At 35.9% G+C, this 23,081-nt stretch overlaps 1 protein-coding gene across 1 annotated transcript in view; it reads left to right on the forward strand.

Annotated features, from left to right (window-relative positions):
* LOC126751748 (uncharacterized) overlaps positions 1-23,081 on the forward strand; it is a 40,809-nt gene continuing 17,728 nt past the window's right edge. Inside the window, exon 1 of the mRNA XM_050462259.1 lies at positions 1-503. The gene's annotated coding sequence lies outside the window, so the exon portion shown is untranslated. The remainder of the gene's footprint in view (positions 504-23,081) is intronic.

The raw sequence follows: 23,081 nt of genomic DNA on the forward strand, positions 1-23,081 counted from the left end.
GCCGAGCTGAAAACGCTCAGTCGTGAATTGAATTACGTTATGAACGGACACAGCGTACTAAAGCGGTTTGGCATTTGAGAAGCGAGTTTCGAAAAACGGTTGCGTTTGTTGATATTCGAAATAGTATTCCTCGTACGAAATAAATTGCGTAAATAAAAGCTGAGGTGTTGAAGGTCGCAATCGATGACTAAATTAGCGCAGATGTTGTTGATCTAAAGCAAATAACGCAAAAAAACAAGTCAAGTCTGTTAGAAGTCCAAGTGAGGAAAAATCAAAACGCGCAGTACTCGTATTTTCAAGTTCAGTGCAAACGTGTTGCCGAGGAAATAAATAAATTAGCATTAGCTAAGTGCTTCAATAATATAGTAGCTGTGCATTTATACATAAAGAAATAACAACAATTCTAATACAGAATACAAAACGTTGGTGAATTGTGAAAACTAGCAGAGAATCTCAACGAAAAATTGCAAATTAAACCAAGAGCGCAGAAATATAAAGAGGCTGTAAGTGCTAAACAAAAAATAAAATCAATAAACAAATAAATAATAGTCAATAACTCAAAAAAGTCTACTTTACGAATATATGTTAGTGGATTTTGTATATGACTATGGAATTCAAATAAATCATTATGATTGATACATAGTGCTTATTAAAAAAAAAAAAGAAAACTATAACGCAATAGTACTTTACGGTGTACCGGTATGAAATGAGCATTTTTGTGAAAATGAAACGATCTTTTGCATGTTGCTTCCGATAGAGCTGATCACCATATGCCTCGACAAGCATTCGATGCGACTCTGCAGCACTTTTATTCAAAACGAAAAAAAACAAATGCTCGCTGGCAAACACATTTGTATTTTAACGCTCACTTCATAACGTACTTCTAAAATTTTTGTGCTAACACTTATTCTCAATGAAAAGAGTCCAAAGATCTCCAAACCCCAATTGTCATAACTAAATGGTGATCCATTTCGAGGTTGCCTACTTTTTTAAAGAAAAACACAGAGACTTTAAATTGAATGGGGAATGTTTACTATCATTCGAAAGAACAATCTTTGGCATTTATTTTTTGAAGATTATCTCTTTCAAACGTTGTCCTCGGCTACATCTCAGATGGTCCATCCCTTAAGTCCAATTTTCGATAACTCGTTCGAGCATTTCGACTAGTAACTGGCGAATGACACGCGTTATGTTTCATTCCAAGCCATGAATCGAAGCGGAATTGTCCGGATAGACTTTATACTTTATATATCCCCACAGGAAAAAGTATAACGGTGTGATATCACACGATATTGGAAGCCAATTGACCGACCCAAAACGTGAAATTATCTGCTCACTGAAGTGTTCTCTCAATAAATCCATTAATTCATGCGATGTGTGGAAAGGTGCGTCGTCTTGTTGAAACCAAATGTCGCCGAGACCACGAGCTTCAATTTCAGGCATCCAATAGTCGGTAATGGGGCGATAACGGTCAGCATTGACGGTTACGTTCTCATCGGCATCATTTTTGAAGAAATATGGACCGATTATTCTACCGGCCCACAAAGCACACCAAAGCGTTGGATGAAATGATGAAATGACAGCTCTTGAATCTCTTTAGGTTGCTCTTCGTTTCAAATACGGCAATTTTGCTTGTTTACATACCCATTGAGCCAGTAACGGACCTCATCGCTGAACAAAATTTGGCTCGAAAACATCGGATCTTCTTGCAACTTTTTAAGAGCCCGTAGAGGGAAGCGATGTCCCTTGGGAAGGTTGACTCTCCACGGTCTTCGTGTGCACTCTCAGCTACGGCTGATATATTTTCTTCACTGCGTGCTGAACGTGGTCTATTCGGTCGAATATTATCCAATAATGAATGCTGGGTCTCAAGATAGGTGCTGGAGTTGCGAATAGTATGCTCAGTATGCCGATTATGTTGATCATAAGTTTAGCGAAGCGCGCGAAGCACATTCTTTACAGAACGTGAATTTTCATAATAAAGTTGAACGATTTTTAAACATTGTTCAGGCGTAAGTCTTTCCATGATAAAATGCCAAACAATACTGAACAAAAATAACATGACAGCTTGACACGACTCACGCGTGGTCTGTCAAAAAAAGGTTTTTGATAAAAGTACCTCTACTTGAATCACCGGTAATATACTAAAATGATCCGATCCGGTCAAATTCTTCTGAGATTACACCATTGACTTAGACAATAACCTATGCCAAATTTCTTGGAGATATCTCTTCAAATGAAAAAGTCTTTCATACAAGCACTTGATTCCGATCGTACTATTTGAGTTGTCATTTGCTATTTCAGATCAATGTCTAAAAAAGTTCGCGTATATACAGACAGACGGGCATGCCTAAGTCGACTCAGACCATCATGTTGATCACTTATCTATACACATATTTTATAGGGTACGCGACGTTTCTCCTTCTCCCAGATATGATAACCTAGATATCGCCGGTTCCGACAAATCAGCTTAGGGAGAAAAAGAAAGTGCGCAAAATTTTAGATCGATATCTCAAAAACTGTGCACTAGTTAGTGTACTATATACAAGTATGTATACATTGCTTGTCGACTCAGTTCGTTATGCTGATCATTTATAAGTACATGAGTCATTTAGGTTCCTAGACACCTCTAAGAAAGGCTCTCAAACATGAGTTTTTAATTGTGACATATATGTACATTTTTTATAGAAAAAATATCTCGCTTCCAAACTTAAAAAATATTTTGTTCCTTAGACGTTGTTTAACATAATTTTGGGAAATTTTTTTATTTCTTATGAATTTTATAACTCAATGAAAAAAATCATTATGAAAAGGTTCTTAAAAAAAAAATTTTTTTTTTTGAATCACTTATTCTTTTACATATATATACATATACTACTGTCGTCTCGTTGTTCATAATGTCGTAAAAGTAATCCCCTTTGGCCCCAATACACTTGTGTCAACGTTTTTTTCCAATCCTCGAAACAGTTGTTAAAGTAAATTTCCGGAATAGCCTTTACTACGCGTAGCGATTCAATTCACTCAAAATGGCTTCCCTGGAGCGGTTATTTAAGTTCGCTGAATAGTCAGAAACACACGGAGCTAAATCAGGCGACTATGCGATGTGGGTGAAAATATGGCGAAGAACTCGCCTAGAATCAATGCAGTATGCGACTGTGCATTATCTGGTGCAAAAACCAAGAGTTGCCGGCCCATAATTCCGGCCTCTTTTAACGAATAGCCTCGCGCAAATGACGCATAACACACAAATAGTATTCCTTGTTGATAGTTTGAGCAATCAGAAGGAATTCGGAGTGCACCATACCTCGGTAATCGAAGAAAACTGCCAATATAACCCTGAGTTTTCACCTGCTTTGAGTGGTTTTTCCAGCTTCGGCTCAGGTTTGCCACGATATTCCGCCGACTGAGCGTATATTTTCGAGTCGTAAGCATAGATCCAAAAATCATAGCCGGTAATAATACCTTTCATTATAATTTATAAGGTCTCTGAAATAGCTTACTGGGTGTTACAAACTTAATATACCTGTTTAAGGTATAACAATTAATTTACATATTGATAAGTTTCAAACGACTTTCAAATAATGAACTATTCTAGCATATCGACTGCTAAATTGTGGGTACCGGTTTTGAAATTTTTGCGGCAAATACCTATACAATTGGAGATTTGGGAAACCGATATTTGAAAAAAAAATATTAAAGACTTTGCTTATAATGGCTGCCTTCAGCATCAACAACAAAAACATTTGTATTGCTTTCTTATCTTTTAATCAACAAAAGCGACCTTTGTAAACAAAAACATTGCCAGCGGTAATCAGTACTTTGCAGATCACTGATAAAGATCAATGCGGTTTCGCCAATTCACAGGCGCCGATAACAGAGAAAGCATATTTTTATTGATTGCTTGCAAATTAAATCATTTTATTTTTTTATTTCTAATGATTTTGTATATATACATACATACATATGTATGAGGTGGCATTTAGGTATATGTACATATATGCATACATACATATATGTAAGTAGGTACATATATATGTACGTACACGTACATAAAAATATGTATATATTTGGTATGCGCTCAATGTCAATTGGTATGCATTTGCATGCCTCATCACAAAGATCATTGCATAAACGATCGAACAACATTTTCAAGTGCAAATTCTCTATTTACAATAAACGATCTAGTCGTTTATGCACTTATTTACATATGTATGTACATACATACATATGTATGTATATAGAGAATACTCGTATTGTATGTGTGATCAGAGAAATAATTTTTTTTACTGCTTTCCTTCGCTCAGATGAAATCGAAGTGATAAACGATCGCTCGGAAATTGAGTTAACAGGCGTACAGCAGTTGTAAGGAGGAGGCGCCACCTTAATTAAAAAAAAAACCGACGTAACACTATATAGTATATAAACACGACACAATAATAACACAAACAAGTGAGCGCGTTATTTTTTCATTTTATTTACATTTTTTTTTTATTTAAAACGAAACTTTGCATTTGCCTTTTTGTTTGTCATAATTGTTGTTGTTGCCTTTCGGTGTCTAATTTAAATACGCAAATGACAAAAGCAACCAACGCGCAGCCAGTCAAGCCCGGCAAGTAGCCAAACAGTCAGCTGTGCATCGTACCTCGCTCCCCCTTCCACCAAAAGGTCGTTCAATCAAGCGCACAACAACAGAAATGACGATCAGCATACACATGTGGAAGGCACGCGACAGACGCCAGCCAACCAATCGACAGTCAGCCTAAACAACAGCAACAACAATAACCAAGCGACAACAGTAGCTATATTATTTGTGGGGTCTCTCATAAACACCTGTGTCACCTATGTATAAGCTGTCACATTGAATCGCCAATACGGTTTAAGCGTGCCCTCTGCCATATTAACTTCTAATTGAGTGATGTCACTAAGCGAAAGTGTTAATAGTGCATTTTGGGCTACAACTATTTTTTTATATATTTCTTTTACTGTTGTAGCGATTTGCATACTGCACATACAAACTATATATACACACGAGCCTATTTACGAGTAGTTCATGTCACGAATTCAATGCAAGAACGAATGAAGTATCATTTTTATCACTACATATCGCACCTACAACGCTTATTTTGTTGTTCCTTAAGTAGTCGGGACCATTTATTACGGAATATTTAATTAATTTCTTTTAATGACAATAGAAAGTTAATGGTCTAGCCATTATTTTACGAAGCCAATATGGAAATTCATTTACGTAAATAGTTTGCCTTCATTGCGGCACCATTTTTGGGTTAACCACCTAGACGTGCTTAGGATTGCTTAAAGATGTTTTTATACTCTCGCAACAATGTTGCTAACGAGAGTATTAGAGTTTTGTTCACATAACGGTTGTTTGTAAGTCCTAAAACTAAAAGAGTCAGATATAGGGTTATATATACCAAAGTGATCAGGGCGACGAGTAGAGTCGAAATCCGGATGTCTGTCTGTCCGTCCGTCTGTCCCGTCCGTCCGTGCAAGCTGTAACTTGAGTAAAAATTGAGATATCATGATGAAACTTGGTACACGTATTTCTTGGCTCCATAAGAAGGTTAAGTTCGAAGATGGGCAAAATCGGCCAACTGCCACGCCCACAAAATGGCGGAAACCGAAAACTTATAAAGTGTCATAACTAAGCCATAAATAAAGATATTAAAGTGAAATTTGGTACAAAGGATCGCATTAGGGAGGGGCATATTTGGACGCAGTTTTTGGAAAAGTGGGCGTGGCCCCGCCCCCTACTAAGTTTTTTGTACATATCTCGGAAACTACTATAGCTATGTCAACCAAACTATACAGAGTCGTTTTCTTCAGGCATTTCTATATACAGTTCAAAAATGGAAGAAATCGGATAATAACCACGCCCACCTCCCATACAAAGATTATGTTGAAAATCACTAAAAGTCCGTTAACCGACTAACAAAAAACGTCAGAAACACTAAATTTTACGGAAAAAAATGGCAGAAGGAAGCTGCACCCAGGCTTTTTTTTGTAAATTGAAAATGGGCGTGGCCTCGCCCACTTATGGACCAAAAACCATATCTCAGGAACTACTAGACCGATTTCAATGAAATTCGGTATATAATATTTTCTTAACACCCTGATGACACGTACGAAATATGGGTGAAATCGGTTCACAACCACGCCTTCTTCCAATATAACGCTATTTCGAATTCCATCTCATGCCTTCTCTGTATAATATATGTATACATTAGGAACTAATGATGATAGCGGAATAAAACTTTACAAAAATACGGTATTTGAAAAATATATAAATGACGTATAATGAAATCTCGATTATCACTTTATCATGCGAGAGTATAAAATGTTCGGTGACACCCGAACTTAGCCCTTCCTTACTTGTTGTATATGATTTTTTGTCCTACACAGTGTTTGTCCGGAAAGTTATAGGACTAATTTTCTTCCGCCGCGACTGTACTTCGGAGCGTGTGCGCACCGACTGGATTCGGTAGAGTGCGTTCCTAGCTAATGAACGAGCCACTGGTCAGTTGTCTCCGAACACCTGGAGAGTCAGGACAAATTTTCGCGCGACGTGTTGGTGTGAGTGGTGCAAGCCGAAAATAGAACGTTCGTTAGAGCAGAGGCACGCGAATTAAATTCTGTGTGAAACTCGGAAAAGCTGTATAAATAACGTAATTATAGGTGACGAGTCATGGATCTTTAAGTATGATCCCGAGACAAAGAGGCAATCTTCCGAGTGGCACACGCCGGCGTCTCCTTGCCCAAAAAAGGGAAGAATAAGCAAATTCAAAGTGAAAACGATGCTCATTGTCTTTTTTGGCATCAAAGGCATCGTCCACCATGAATTTGTTCCTCATGGACAAACCGTCAACGCCAAGTTTTACGTGGAAGTCCTCAAGAGACTCAAACGAAGGGTCAATTGGGTCTGACAAGACATCGAAGCCGATTGGAAGTTGCATTTGCCAACGCCTCCGCAGCCTCCCTGCAGCCCAGATGTGGTCCCCGAAATTTTGTTTCTGTTTCCTTGCCTGAAAAGGTCGATGAAAAGGGATCTAAGCAACACGCACCTAGACTCTTAAGGCTATTCTGGTGAATGCCTTCCGTGACGTCTTCAATGCTTGGAAATTTCACTGCATCGACGCGGAAGGAGCCTATTTTGAAAGTTTTTAAAGAATTGTAATGATTGGTTCAATATTTTTTTTTAAATCGACTCAGTGCTATTACTTTCCGGTCAAACCCTATTGGGGCCAAGGGAGATTACTTTGAGGGAGACGACATAGATTTTGAAGAATAAATTTAGAATTTCAAAACAAAGTCTTACTATTTTTTGCTCATAGTAGAAGATCTCTAATACAACACTATAATGAAATCATTCACCTTAAAAAAAATATTTACCACAGTAAATATTGTGAGATAACTAAGTGAGACACCAAGCTAATTAAATTTATATCCGCAATTTAACAAAAATCGTTTTCAACACGTCATCTGCACACAGCGCAAGGTACTAAATTGGAGTGGGAATCTAATCTTATCATAAGTGCTTCATAATTCTAACAAATTGCAAAAGCGAAAATGTCTAAAAGCAATTAGAAGCTGACACGACATTTCTCAAGTGAAAACACACTTTGTAAATGAAACTCGTAAATAAAAAGTGTTTCGTTTTTCATTTCAATTGATAATCACATTTTATTCGCTTGTTCTCAGGGCCATTAAGCCAGTGGAACTAATGGCGAGAGTGTTCAATAAATTAGACATACATAAGTAAGAGCACCGCAAAGGGAAGTGCGCAAAGTTATTTTACATTGTATGTTAATATATTTGTCATTGTTAAATATAAAAGCATTAAGCAAATTTATTTTTTTAAAAGATGCTCAATTGTTAGAATAAGAGGAACGGCTGTCAACAGTGAAAATTGAATTGCGATGAAAGCAGCAAAATAAGATAAAATTCCAAATGCTTGTTTGCGAAGCTTTCAACTCACAAATGAACATATACTTGTATTTAACATGCATATAAAGGGTGTTTTAGTGGCGCACAACTTTCGTTGCAAGTAAAACACAGAGCTGCTATCCCTCTAGCAAATTATATACTTAGATGATACATGAGTATATAAATAATGACAATAATAGCTTATGTTCAGTAAATATCTGACTGACTGACTACTCACCTCACTGGTTCCAGATGCCCGACGCATAACGAAAATTGAGAACAACGACTTGCTAACTTTGTTGTTGGCGCCTTTTTCGGCAGCCGCAAGTTTAAAAAGTTGTTTTACCATTTATTAAAAGCAAAAAAACAATAATCACGCATTCTTTTATTTTCCACTGGTTACTTATTGTGTTTATTTTCTTGCTTTTTGCGAAATATATTGAGAGAAGCATTCGTGCAAACAGGTTGTGTAAATTTATTGCGCTGCTGCTTTTTCTTTTATGGAAATATTTGTTTAATACAATGTAAATGTTTTCATGCTTTCATGGCCATAAAAATTGTGGGTGTACAATGAAGATTTAATCTCGTCGAAATTAAAGATTTACAATTTTTTATGTTTGTTTTTTTTAGCTGGCAGCTTGATTTTGAATGCTGCCGGACGTGATGAGGTCAATGAGATCGTTGGAAAGTTAAATTAGTCTGTAAGGGATTTTTTATTCTTTGACGCGCAAGAAGAGAGAGAGTTTTCATGATTACTATTTTATCGGAAAGTAGTGTAGACTCCTTGAACCGTACATTAACGTGAATTTCCTAACAGAACTATAATCGGAATAGCTGAAGACTGCTTTTTTATGAAGAAGACAGGCGCTGATCACTTTAGATGAAAATCGAAGCATCTTTTTGAAATTCCAGTACAAGAACTTTACCCGAAAAATCGGCCGACCTAAAATCATGAACTCTCTTGAAATATGTATGTAGCATATGGTTCGTGATCCGACAAAATATATACATATACGTAGGTTGCTATATATATTTCTGGCCTAATAATGTAAATAGGCATATTTATCAACGAAAATGGTTTTTATTTTTTTTTTTTGTTTTTATTTTTTTTTTTTTTTTGTTTTTTTTTTTTTTTTTTTTTTTTTTTTTTTTTTTAATTTTTTTTTTTTTTTTTTTTTTTTTTTTTTTTTTTTTTTTTTGTCGATTGCTGTTTTGTTTCGGGCTCATACGCATAGATCCATGATTCGTCACCTGTGACGATCTTATAAACGTCTTTTGAAGCACCGCGATCGTATTTGTTCAGCATTTCTTTACACCAATCCACACGAGCCTTTTTTTGAGCGATTGTCAAATTGTGCGGGATCCAACGAGAACAAACCTTTTTTACGGCCAGGTATTCATGCAATATCGAATGTATGCTGGTGGGAGAAATGCATAGGCATGCCTCTATCTGAAGGTATGTTACATGACGGTCTTGCATTATCAGTTCACGTACGGCATCGATGTTTTCTGGCACAACGGCTGTTTTTGGACGACCTTCACGAAATTCGTCTTTGAGCGAGCGTCGGCCACGATTGAATTCGTTGTACCAGTTTTTCACAGTGCTATAGGATGGTGCTTCATAGCCATACAAAGAGTTTAGTTCATCGATGTACTCTTGTCGTGATAATCCACGTCGAAAGTTGTGAAAAATGATCACACGAAAATGTTCACGAGTTAATTCCATTTTTTGGCCGAGATGAATTTTTTAATTCCCTGTAAATAAAACAATTCACGATTAAATGACAAAACGTTCTGAGTGATGTTATGCTAAAAAATGTCAAACTTTCCAATGGAAATGTCAGATTGCACCTGGCAACACTTAGTGTTGCCCTAGGCCAGAATATATATAGCAGCCCTCGTATACATATACTTCACCTTCAACGCCAAAAAACAGTTGTCTGAAAATGTTAGGTAGCTGAGCTCAGACCCATACACGGTATCGTACTGGATTGTGCAGGAATCGATACAGAGCTTGGTTTAAATTGGCAAGGAGTTCAAAACAAAATTAGATTTCTAAGTTGATGCTCTGACAAGAATGAGAGAAGTCGAGCGTGTTATTCACTTCCTCACTACTTGTTAGTCTAGTGGCAATTAAAGTCATCCATCTTCCAATACCGTCTTTCAACGATAACAAGCATATCTTAGAACAAGCGGCTCATTATATTAAAAGTTGAATTCAGCTCTTGTAAGATTCAAAGCTGAGCCGGTTTTTTGGCTAATCGCAAATCATTTCTTGGAAGATCCTACCAGAAAAGCGTCAGACAGCTTCTCAGTCTCTCCAGAGGAAAACTAAGACTATTAATAACATATCAATTGAAAAGTTCCCCTCGTACCATAGTAAAACAGATTTTTTTTGGCAAAATTCCTTTTTTTTATTCAACATATTTCCTTTCAAGGGTGATACACTAATTATAGCGAGCCTACAACTTTTCTATACCATTTTTGTAGTATAATTTGTCCTTTGCTTCAGAATAGGTCACAGTTTCGGCGAACACCTCTTCATTCGAGGAAAATTTCTTCCCAGCGAGCATACTTTTGAGATCTGAGAGCAGGAAATACTCGCTGGGGCCAGATTTACGAAGGATACGGAAGCCATTCGGAGCGTATGAATTTTTGTTATCGCTTCGGCTGACTTGTGATGTGGCGCATTGTTTTGGGGAAACAGCACTTTCTTTTTATCCAAATTCGGCCGCTTTTCTACGATTTCGTCCTTCAAACTAAAGACGTCATAACCTTGCCAGCTGACTGTTGCGTTTTTCCACGCTTTAAAGCGGGTTCATCATATGTGTCCACTCGGATAGCTTTCGATTGCAGTTCAAGTGAAATGATAGAGCCATGTTTCCTCCATTGTCACATATCGATGCAAAAACTCGGGTTTATTACGCTTGAACGTCTTCAAACTCGTCGTTGTTTTGGTCAAAAATGTGCTCAAGCGCTACCCACTTTGCACAAAGCTGTCCACGTACCCAAATATTCGTGAATTATATGATGTACACGTTCAGTTGATATCTTTAGAGTGCCTGCTATCTCTAACAACTTCACTTTAAGGTCCTTCAAAATTATTTTCTGGGCTTTTTTTGATGTTTTCGTCGGTAACAGCTTCTTTTAGGCGTCCACTGCGTTCACTCTTCGGTTTTCATTTCATCACGTCTAAACTTAGCATACTAATCCTTGATGGTTGATTTTCCTGAGGCAGTGTCCAGAAACTCACCTTTAAGTCAAGTTTTTGCTTCAACTCTATTTTTGCCCTTCAAAAACAAATATTTAATCAGCACGCGAAACTTCTTTTTATCCTTTTTTCACAATAACAAAAGTTGCTTCACTCAAAACCATAGAATTCACAAATGATCCGACAGTTGTCAAGTTTATACACGTGCCTATTGAAGGTTAGGGCTAACTAATTCTAGTAGCGAAGTCTATATGTCAGACCGGGCACTTTTCGGTTGACTTGTTGTTTAGACTTCTATGAAGTCTATAAGCGAGCTGGATTTTCTAGCAGTACACTGTTCTTTCTGCGATCCTGCGGCGGATGATCTGTGCGGCGATTGCCGCAAAAGGAGTACGTCAGCTTTATTATCGTTGTAAGACTTCCGCAGAGTAGAGCAAAGGTCGCAGTGCATCTCTATTTCTATAATCAGCTCTCTATTTACTATATCCGTTCGGCTTCACTACAACAATAACTCGCTTCCGCCAGAAAGTGTAGATTTCTGTTGAAAAAATATTTAATGAAAAAAATATATTCTTCTCTCATAAATAACCATATTCAATGACAACTACTATATATTCGAGTCCATATAAAAATTATTTTCTTTTTCGTTTTAAGTGCATAAATAATGTTGCAATTCAGTTTTTGTTGTTTCAAAATTATTTGCTCTCAAAATAAATATTCTTTCACTTTCTTTGTTTACTTTCGAAATGAGTCACAATTTTTTAAAAATTTGCATCATCGCTGACACACTTTCTTTGCAAAAAAATTGGCACAAACATGCTTCCCAATTTATCATTTGCACAAATCTGCTGACAAAAAAGATCACTTTCATATATTTCGAACAAGAGATAAGTGCAAATTTATAGTATATAGGTACGAGTATATAGGCAAAACTGTCACTCTCACGACGTGAAATAACAAAAAAAATCCAAGTATTCAACTTGTACGAAAATAAAGTTCAATGTCGCTGAGAACACTTTGTCTTCATTCAAAAGTGAAATTGAAGGTTAAGTTTATTGAGAGACATTAATACGTGAGTACATACATATATATGAATGTTTGGAGGCATACATACATATATTTACACACTCATCCCAAAGCGCGTTGAAAGCACAAAGGCGCCCACAGATGTCTACATTAGAACGAGGTGAAGAAAGATCAGTAGAAAGCATAAAATTTGCTTATACAACGGTACATTAGTAATTGTACTACATACATACACATGTACAAACATATGTCATACAATATACATAGGTACATATACATGTTTCGAGCACTGAATATACATACATACATACATATGTATCGATGTTGCAAAATTGTGTATGGAGATCGCTAACGAAATCTCACACAATTGGTGGGTGTTGGTATTAAAAATAAATTGGCATAATGTGCCAAATGAATTAATGTTTTAAAAAAATTTAGTTTACTGGGTGTTAGAAGCTAAAATTTTGGCGTCACCAGATTTATTATGGCTGAGGGACTTTCGTCGCCATGAATATGTGACATTCGTTTTTATACTTATAAATTCTAGGTCGTTGAGGTTAACAGACGCAGAAGGTGAAATCTGCTTATGGATTTACATAAACAGTCTACAGTGACGCAAATCACTTTATAAACTAAAAAAAGCAAACATTTCAATTTCAATTTTGAATTGTGTTTTCCTGCTAGTTTCTGCTTGCTAATGACGCTATTATTTTCTTTGTGTTATTTCTAAACGTTCTTCAGAATATTTTTGCTGTTTTTTTGGAAACCTTGACTTCCTACTACACAGTTCAACTTCAGCAACAGTTTTTGTGTATTTTTTGTGCTGTTATATTTGAATGTTTTACGACTTGTTTTTTTTTATGGCTGTTGGCGCATTTAATGAATCATTTTGATAGCATTTTTATTATAGAGATGAGTTAAATCAAATAACGAAGGTTAGGAATTATTTCACTTAATTAACCCTCGAATGCTTAAATAATATTTTTCCTGATTTTATAGATAGTAGTCAATTTTTTTGTTAGACTGGTTTTATAACTATTTGGGAGATATTGTAGAATCGAACACTGTTTTCATAATTTTTTTTCCACAGAAGATTTGCTGAAATATTCCTCTTTTCAGTATAAACCTCCATTTCACCTCTTCAAAACAACTTTCATTTATTTAGTTTATTTATAAAACATGAGCAGGGTATACTAAGTTTGCCACAAAATTTGTAACAGTATATGTATAAACGATCAGCGTAACGGACTTCGGGTGGTTTTCTCAACGCCTGCTTAACAGCTTCCGTCTGCTTAAGTTAGCCAGAACTGGCAGATTTCAGCTAACCAGATACTGAGAAAACGGTCCTTAGTCGATTTAGTAATGTTCGTCTTTCTGTATAGAGAAAAATGAGACATTTATCTCCAAGAACCTACTCATTTGTCGAAACTGCCGATATCGAAGCACTATATGATATAGTCTCCATACAAACTATTCGTTCAATACCTAATCGTTGTATGGAACACTTTTTTATTCGATAAGATATAGTACGTACCCTCCCGTAATTAGGCACATGTTATTTTCCAAGGGGGCGCTACAATGTTCGAACATATTGTTCATACGTAGGTTGCCTTTTATATATTGGAATCGACAAGAAAAACAAATTTAATAATCGAAAATCGCTTTATTGTTTTTTCAAAATATTCTCCATTGCATGCGTTTAAACCAATCTTCGAAACACTTTTGCGACTGTGATTGAGGTATCTCCAAAACATTCTTTTTTAATTTATCAACCGCTTCTTCAGGTGTCGAAAAACGTTGACCACTTAGTTTATTTTTTCTGATCGGAAAATTTTATTTGGTGCCAAGTCAGGACTATACGGCGGATGACTTATCAATCGATGTTTTGAGAGCTCAAAAATACAGTTATTTCAATCGATTTGTGAGAGCTCGTATTTTCACAGTGAAAAGTGATCCTTCTTACGCGATTCGTTTTCCTGATTTATTGAAAGGCAACTGGCAAAAAAATGGCTGTATAACACTCAGAATTTACTGCTCTGCGTTGTTCCAGTGGCATGGTTGCGACTTGTCCAGTTTTCAAAAACAAAAAAATGGACAACCATTTGCTTGGAAGTGCTTCGTGCGCGAACAACTTTTGTGGGATTTGGCTCATCTTGAAACACATGCAGTCGAATGCTGTTTACCCTCGGGCTCATACGCGTAAATCCACGATTCATCACCTGACACGATGTCATGGACATGTTTTGTTAACATTTCACAAATTGTTTTTTGAGCGATTCACAATTTTTTTTTTCCAGTCAAATGTTCATTCAATGTTGAAGGTATGCTGGTCCCACTAAAGTCTATAGTTGTTTCAATCCCACGATAAGTTCCATGACGATCGATGTCAGTTTGTGCACAGCGTCAATAGTTTTCAAAACAACAACTGATTTTGAACGATCTTTCCGAAATTCGTCTTGACCTCGATTGAATTCACCATATCATCGTTACACACTGATTTTTGATATAGTTTCATCGCCAAAAATTTAATTAAGTTCATCTATGCACTCTTTATGAGTTAATTATATATGTTTGATCCACGTCGAAAGTTGTAAAAAATATTCGCGGAAAATGTTCGCGATTTAATTCCATTTTTTGGTCGAGAAGAATATTTTAAATTACTGTAAACAATACAAGTAGCGCTCGTAATATAGCATTGTGAGTTTCCAGATTGCAACTCTAGTGCTGTCAAATCCCAAAAGTCGTCATTTGCTGTCCCAATCGGTCTACTTTCGTAGTGTCCCTATTGAACAACCCGTTAAAAGGCAACCTACGTATCGAACTAATTTAACACATAGCTGCCCTACAAACTGTCAGACCTAAGTCTTGTATGGATAAATTAGTATATGTTACTTTAGCAGAGGCTTATATTGGGTGGTCGAAAAAGTCTTTTCGTTTCAAACTTCAACTTATTTCTTTATATTTATAATAAAAAATAAATAAACCAATATGTACCATTTTGGTCGACCGCTTTTTGCCATTTTTCAGCTGGAGACATGATCATCAGTGTAAAACTTTCATCAGTGTAAATTCAAATTTCGAAATTTCCAGAACGGAAGCGAGCGAACCATTGTTGTGCTATACGAACTGATACAGCATCGTCTCCGTAAATTTCACTAATTTCATTACAGCTGTAACTTTTTTTTTGAACTTCCCTGAATTTAATTTTTTTTTGGTTAAATGAAGCATAAGATCTCAACTTTCCAACACTATATGGTACAAGACAATGTGATTGGTAGCACCGGAGATATACGACTGCAACGGCATCTATTGACAAAATACGATATTTTTTCGATTTTTTTTTTTAGCTTGAGATCAACCGATGTTAGTTTTTTTCATTTTTACTCATTAATTAATTTTTGGTTCTAAGCTTAATAATTCTCCAAAAGGTATAAATTTTGAGTATATTTTTAAATTTTTCGTTCAAAATTCTGTTATTTATGGATCTTTAAAAGTCAAAGTCCACTTGATCACCAAAAGGTTAAATATGAAATTAGTTTAAATTTATGAATCTATAAAATATTGACTAGGCAAGACATAAAATACAATTTCCTTTTATCTTATTTTTTATAACATTTTGAATTTTTTTCCATTGAAAATGTTTGCCTTCATGGAAACTAAAATGAAGAAAGGAAAACTAAAAACAAAATTTCATTTTATTTTTAGCACAAATTGTTATTCCACACGTATGTACATATGGTATGTTTTCTTTTCGCCAAAATAACGGCACATTTGCCTAAATTTCAGAAAATTTCAACAGAACTATTCATACCAACCATATATTATAAGTAATTTGTTTGTATTTCGTTTGCCAATTTCTTATTCTTGACACAAAAGCGCCAAAAGAAGTGGTTGAGAAAAACTAATGAGTTGAAATTTATGTTTTGAGGTGGAATAAGCAAAAATTTCATAATAACCAGATAATTGACGTTGTTATGAATACAGTTTGTACCAAAAACTAACTGCCGTTAAAGCCTATACTTTTAAATGAGTTCTCTACAAACCAAAGAGTTCAGGTGATCACTCATCTGATCATAAGTGCTAATGAGAGTTTTAGTAAAGCCATACAAATAAGTGGCGAAGAGAGAAAGCTTATTGACTATACTCTAGAAAACTCATTTAAAAGCAATTTATTAAAAAAAAATTTTCTTGTTAAACGAGTATAAATATTTTCACGTCTGCTTTGTGCACCAGCAATTCTAAATACTTCTATATTTAAATCACTTTATTGCTAGTACAAAGTACTCGTACAATTATATATGCTCTATTTACCTGGGTAATACGACACTTGTTGGAAACCACTTCCGTTGACAGAAACGTGTTACCGCCAACGTTGTGCGCAAGGCCCGCACAGACAGACATATGGTACTAAATCAAATACAACAAAAACTTGTTTGTACTTTCCGTAACACTTTGCGGTGGAAAAATTAACACCAACAACATGATGACTTTTTTGGCTTTGTTTGCTGAGCGTAAAAAAGTATAATAAATAAGCCAAAAAACAAAAAAACAATTTTGTTACAAACAAAAGCTATAAATTACCTTTGCAATGGAAGCGGGGTTGTCCACATAGGCTTTAGACTTTACATATCCCCAAAGGCAAAAGTCTAACGGTGTGATATCATACGATCTTGGTGGCTAATTGAACGGCGCAAAACGTGTAAATATCTGCTCACCAAAGTGTTTTCTCAATAAATCCATTGATTGATGCGATGTGCGGGAAGTGGCGCCATCTTGTTGAAAACAGATCACGAGCTTCAATTTCAGGCATCAAATTGTCAGTTATCATGGCGTGATAAGGTCGCCATTGACGGTTACGTTCTCACCAGCATCATTTTGGAAGAAGTATGATTCCACCGGCCCACAAATCACACCAAACTGTTTTTTTTTTCTGGATGAAATGGCAGTTCTTGCATCTCTTCAGGTTGCTCTTCGTTCCAAATGCGTCAATTTTGCTTGTTTACATACACATTGAGACAGAAATGGGCTTCATCGCTAAACAAAATTTGGTTCGAAAACGTCGAATCTTCATGGAACTTTTCAAGAGCCCACAGAGCGATGTCGCTTGTGAAAGTCGAGCGGCTTCAGTTCTTGCACAATTTAAGTTCTCGACGTAAAATGCGCCAAGTCGTTGAATACGTCAGTCAAGTTCTCTCAGCTGTGGCTGCTATATTTTCTTCACTGCGTGCTGGACGTGATCTATTCGTTCGAATATTATCCAATAATGAGTAGATCTTAAAATGAGTGATGGTGTTGCGAATAGTACACTCATTTCATTTCACGTTTCACCTTGGTATAGCGTTTGGCAGTTTTCCAAGATTATTACGCAAATTCACGTTCTCCTATGGACTTTTTTTCATCGAAAAATCATTTTCTCAGATGTGGCCCATTTTTGGTTTAAGGAACAAAATTGTCGCTATTGGGGTGAGTCAAATGTTCGCGAGGTTTAGAAAACGCCATTGGATCCCAAAAAATTTGCCGTTTGTTGCGAATTGTGGTATGGTGGGATCAGCGGGTCTGTAAATGAGGAAACAAATGAACGATGTTTACCAACCCTTTCTCTGAATTTGATGAAATCGACGTGGACGATCTCTATTTCCAACAAGAAAAAACGTTAACTTCGGTTGCACCGAAGCTAAATACCCTTCACAGGTGCATTTCTGTTAGTAACTATGTGTTCCGTTTGTATGGCAGCTATATGCTATAGTTAACCGATCTGAACAATTTCTTCGGATATTACATTGCTGCATTAGAAAATAACACATACCAAATTTCGTGAATATATCTTGTCAAATATGAAAGTTGTCCATACAAGAACTTGATTCCGATCGTTCAGTTTGTATGGCAGCTATATGTTATAGTGGTCCGATATCGGCCGTTCCGACAAATGAGCAGCTTCTTGAAGAGAAAATGACGTTTGCAAAATTTCAAAACGATATCTTAAAAACTGAGGGACTAGTTCGTATATTTACAGACAGACAGACGGACAGACAGACGGACATGGCTAAATCGACTCAGCTCGACATACTGATCATTTATATATATACTTTATAGGGTCTCCGACGATTCCTTCTGGGTGTTACAAACTTCGTGACAAACTTAATATACCATGTTCAGGGTATAAAAAGACTGTGCGCCGCCTCATGTTCACGTATAAACCGAGACTCATTGCGTGCGAAGTTTGGCGACTCGTTAATTTCTAGAACTGACCTAGTCAAATGGACGCCATGATCATGCGATTTGAACCTTTCTAAATTTTATAATTAATATATATAAATTTAATTGTGGTATGTTATATCAAAGGTTTAGGGCAAACAAGCAGCAAGACAACATTCGGTACACTGAAGCTGAAATGTTGCATCAGGTCATCGAAAATTGGCGTAAAAGAGAGGGAATATGCAAACGGCGTTGTAGTGAACACTTTGTTCAAATCGTAAATGGCATAAAAATAATTTTTTTTAATGAATTGGGCTCTGAATGGTTTCGCATCCACAATATTGTCCAATCCTGGGATCCAGCCACTTTTTCCAATCCTCAGACCTCAACGAATGTTTTTAAGAAAAAAATTTCCTAAAGTAAGTTCTATTTAGATGCAAAAGACCTAACGTACAACAAATATGATTATGAAAAGTTGGAGGAATACAAAAATTGTTTTCTATGTTGAATAAATATAATCTAGATGTGTTTTTCTCCGCCGATTTTCTCTTATATAAGAGCAGAATGGAAACTCTCCTAGTGGTCTGGGGATATTATTTTAATATTTTATTTGATTATTGTTAAAAAGGTTGGGTTGACAATAATCTTTTGTAAATAAAGTATTGTAATACTTATTCTTGTTGGAGCTTCCGACATACCACCGAAGCTTGCAGTCAGTAGCTTTTGTCCGCAAAAGACTGGCGAAATTTTAAGTTTTTACGATATAATATTTGAAAGAAAAGTTTTTATCAATTTCGTTTCATGCTGCACCTCCCAAAAGACCACCCTTTAATGCTGTGTGAATACTATAAATTATTTTCGCTATTTTTTAGTCATCACTATTTGTATTTTCTCTTTTTTTTTAGTTTCTTTTCAGACACTTTTATATTGTCAGGTGTCAAGTGTACATTTACAAGTATTTTTGTGTGTTTTTGTGTCTCCACGCGTGTGATAATTGCGTTAGACGCACCATTTCCATCGACGCACTGCGGCCATTCATTTCAAGTACTTCTCTGTTTTTTTTTTGTTTTGTGGGTCTATGAATGTCTATCTGATCGCTTTCAATCGCATTTACATACATACATATCTACATATGTATTCTATTGATGTTTATATTATTTATGTTTGGCTGTGTGAGCGCATTTGTTTACAGTCAACGCACCTTTTTTACGAACGCGCGGCCAACAAATCTAGCGGTCATTGACAAGTGTACGCAGTCGACGGCAATCGACAGATGTAGAGACGTTTAAACATGCATACATACATATATACATGTACCTAGGTATATGTATGTTTGTTTCACAGTTTTAGCTGTCCGTTTTCATAGTTTACCGGTGCTTTAGTTTGACATTTGGGTGATTGTGTTTATTTTTGTTGACTGAATTTTACGGTCAATTAAATTGGACATTTTCACCACGGAAGTGTTGCGGATAAAACACTACTATATTCTATACAATATATGTATATTGTATGCACAATGGCGCATGTGTCAGCAAATTATCTAATCTTTGCACTTTCTATAAGTATCTACATATATATAAACATAAGTATGTATAACAGTATAGGTGTGTATGTGAATATATTTCAAACTAAAATTTAATGGAAATTATTTTTAGCTCAAGTATTTTATTTCAATTATTGTTCGCCCTAATAGCTTTATAATGATTTCTGCGAACATTTATACAAAATTAAATATTCATCAGAAGTGTAGGACTCAAATAATATTTCGTACATACAAACATAAACTTATTTGTAGCTAACTACTTTTCGGTGGCGCCACAGTCGAACTCGCAGCTACATTCATTAACAGTCAATTCAATAACCGGTCAAGCATAGCTTACCTTTCTTGATGATTGCTGCAGAAATACCGGCATATACATACATATATTAAAGTTTTCGAAAAAAAGTGTGAATATATTCAATATTTATGATTATACATTAAAATTCTAGTTGCTTGTTTACCTTTTGTTTTTTGTGCCTATCGATATATAATATACAAGTATATATGTACATATGTACATGTAGGTATTTGTACACATTTTAATTTTAGCATCTATCTGTTTCAACTAACTGCTGAATTTCTGGAATTCATTTTTTAGCCACATGTATAAGTTGTCTTGCCTAAATCGAGTATGGCTTCCAAACTAGCTGAATGATCTCATCGATTTGTAAGATTTTTAATTTTGAGGCAATATTTGTAAAATATCAAACAATTTTGCATAAATTTTGTTCATTTAAACAAGTATTGCTATTTTTAGAAAAACATTACTCTTTTAATGTGGCAGCTTTTATGAAAATAAGCTATTAACAAATAAATAAAATGTGTGTGTGAAACCTACTTGGACCTCTGAAGGCATTTTACAATAATTTTTATGCTCTTGAAACCTACAGAGTATAATTGGGTTGCCTACCTAAGGATTATATGTACGTATGACCTAAAACTAAGCGAGATAGATATAGGGTTATATAGTATATACATATGTATATGTATACATAAATTATCTGTAAACAGTATTGTTTATTTTATTACTTTTATTAAATATAAAAATTAAATTGTCGATTATAGTAATTCTCCGAAATTCTCCTCACCATCAATTGCATTCCTGAAAACTTGGATCATTGCGTCACAGAGGCCACTCATGGCCGCTTTTTTTCTAATCACTTGCCGAAGAGGGATATGCGAATGGGGAGAAGTCGGTCTAGAAGGGAAGGTAGGAGGGAGTTTTCTGTAATGAGCTATCCTTCAAACTTATCTTAGGCTACCGGATCACTATAGTGTTTTTAGGCAAAAATGGCAACTATCAAGCTGCTTGTAGACGTACAGGGATTGTCCGGAAAGTAATAGGACTAATTTTCTTCCGCCGCGACTGTACGTAGGAGCGTGTGCGCACCGACTGGATTCGGTAGAGGGCATTCCTAGCTGATAAATGAGCGGCTGGTCAGTTGTATCCGAACACCTGGAGACTCAGGACAAACATTGTCGCGCGACGTGTTTCTGTGAGTGGTGCAAGCCGAAAATGGCGCGTTCGTTAGAGCAGAGGTACGCGATTAAATTCTGTGTGAAACTCGGTAAATCTGTATAAATAACGTAATCACAGGTGACGAGTCATGGATCTTTGAGTATGATCCCGAGACAAAGAGGCAATCTTCCGAGTGGCACACGCCGGCGTCTCCTCGCCCAAAAAAGGAAAGAATGTGCAAATTCAAAATGATGCTCATTGTCATTTTTGACATCAAAGGCATCGTACACCATGAATTTGTTCCTCCTGAACATACCGTCAATGCCAAGTTTTACGTGGAAGTCCTCAAAAGACTCAAACGAAAGGTCAATCGGGTCCGATAAGACATCGCAGCCGATTGGAAGTTGCACCACGACAATGTGCCGGCTCACACCGCCTTTCTTGTGAACAGCTACCTAACCAAAGCCGGCATCCCAACGCTTCTGCAGCCGCCCTACAGCCCAGTTTTGCGAGATTTAAAGATCGGAGTCGCTACGTTCTCCACTTTGTTCCCTTTCTATAAGAAACGCTGTAGTGACCGTATTCGCTATTCAAAATTTGAGAGAATATTTATTACAGTGTATACTATCCGATAATGCAAGAAAAAAAATCGATTTTTCGAAAATTTCCCTTAAAATGGTCCCCACAGCTAATTCACATAAAATTATAAATACATATTTACATATAGTATATATAAGCATTTTCAGAAATTAGGCATAAATGTATGTAGGTATATTCTGCTACATAATCCCCTTTATGTATATACTACATATGTTTCAGTTAAGTTATCTGAGTGTATGTACGCTGCGTATGAGCGACATTTAAGGGCTTACATGGGTTCCATCGGATAAAAAAACTGCCTTTTTCAACAAATTCTTTCTCATAAAAAAATTAAATATTTTATTAGATTTCTTATTGTTACAAACATACATATATTATTAACAAAGAAATTCTGAAATTTTCGGAAAAAATATTTTAAACTCGTCCATTGCGACTCCATTTGCGGTAACCCCTCGGGGGTGCTTCATTTTTTTCTTTTTTTAATTTTAGTATATTTAATAATTTCACGATCATTTTATTGTATTTCTGCACAACTTTATTTCTTACAAAATTTCCTTACATTCCATTATTAGCAAAAAATAATCCTTCGCCATACCCACATCAACGTGCAATCTTATTTTTTTCGCATTAATTGACTTTTCAGTAATTTACTTGTAAAAATCATTGACCATAAATGCACACAACTCTAAGTGAATGCACACATGTCGAGCATCAAAGCCTAAAATGCGCAGCGGCAGAGTGGAGACTAAGCGGTTTTGATTAAGCTAACAAGCGATCGATCGATCTGACCGATTGTTGTTGTGTTGTTGTGTTCATGGCTTTGAAGTTTGCCGCTTGAATGCATTAATTGATTTCCACTTGAAGACAATTACAGTAGCCACAAACACGCCGCCATATACACTTACACACATACCTATGTACAGATATACATGTAAAATGCGAGCGCAAAGCCGAAAGTGCATATGAGTGTTTAAAAATTCTAAGTAAACGCAGGAAAATTCTATAAATTCTATGCCACATTGCATACCAACAATTACATACTTACATACATATATACATATGCACTTTTGTAATGTTCAGTGGCCAAGTTTTTGGTCTCTCTTGTCTTGGTC

The sequence above is a fragment of the Bactrocera neohumeralis genome, chromosome 2 (genome assembly GCF_024586455.1).
Source record: "Bactrocera neohumeralis isolate Rockhampton chromosome 2, APGP_CSIRO_Bneo_wtdbg2-racon-allhic-juicebox.fasta_v2, whole genome shotgun sequence".
NCBI classification, from domain to species: domain Eukaryota; kingdom Metazoa; phylum Arthropoda; class Insecta; order Diptera; family Tephritidae; genus Bactrocera; species Bactrocera neohumeralis.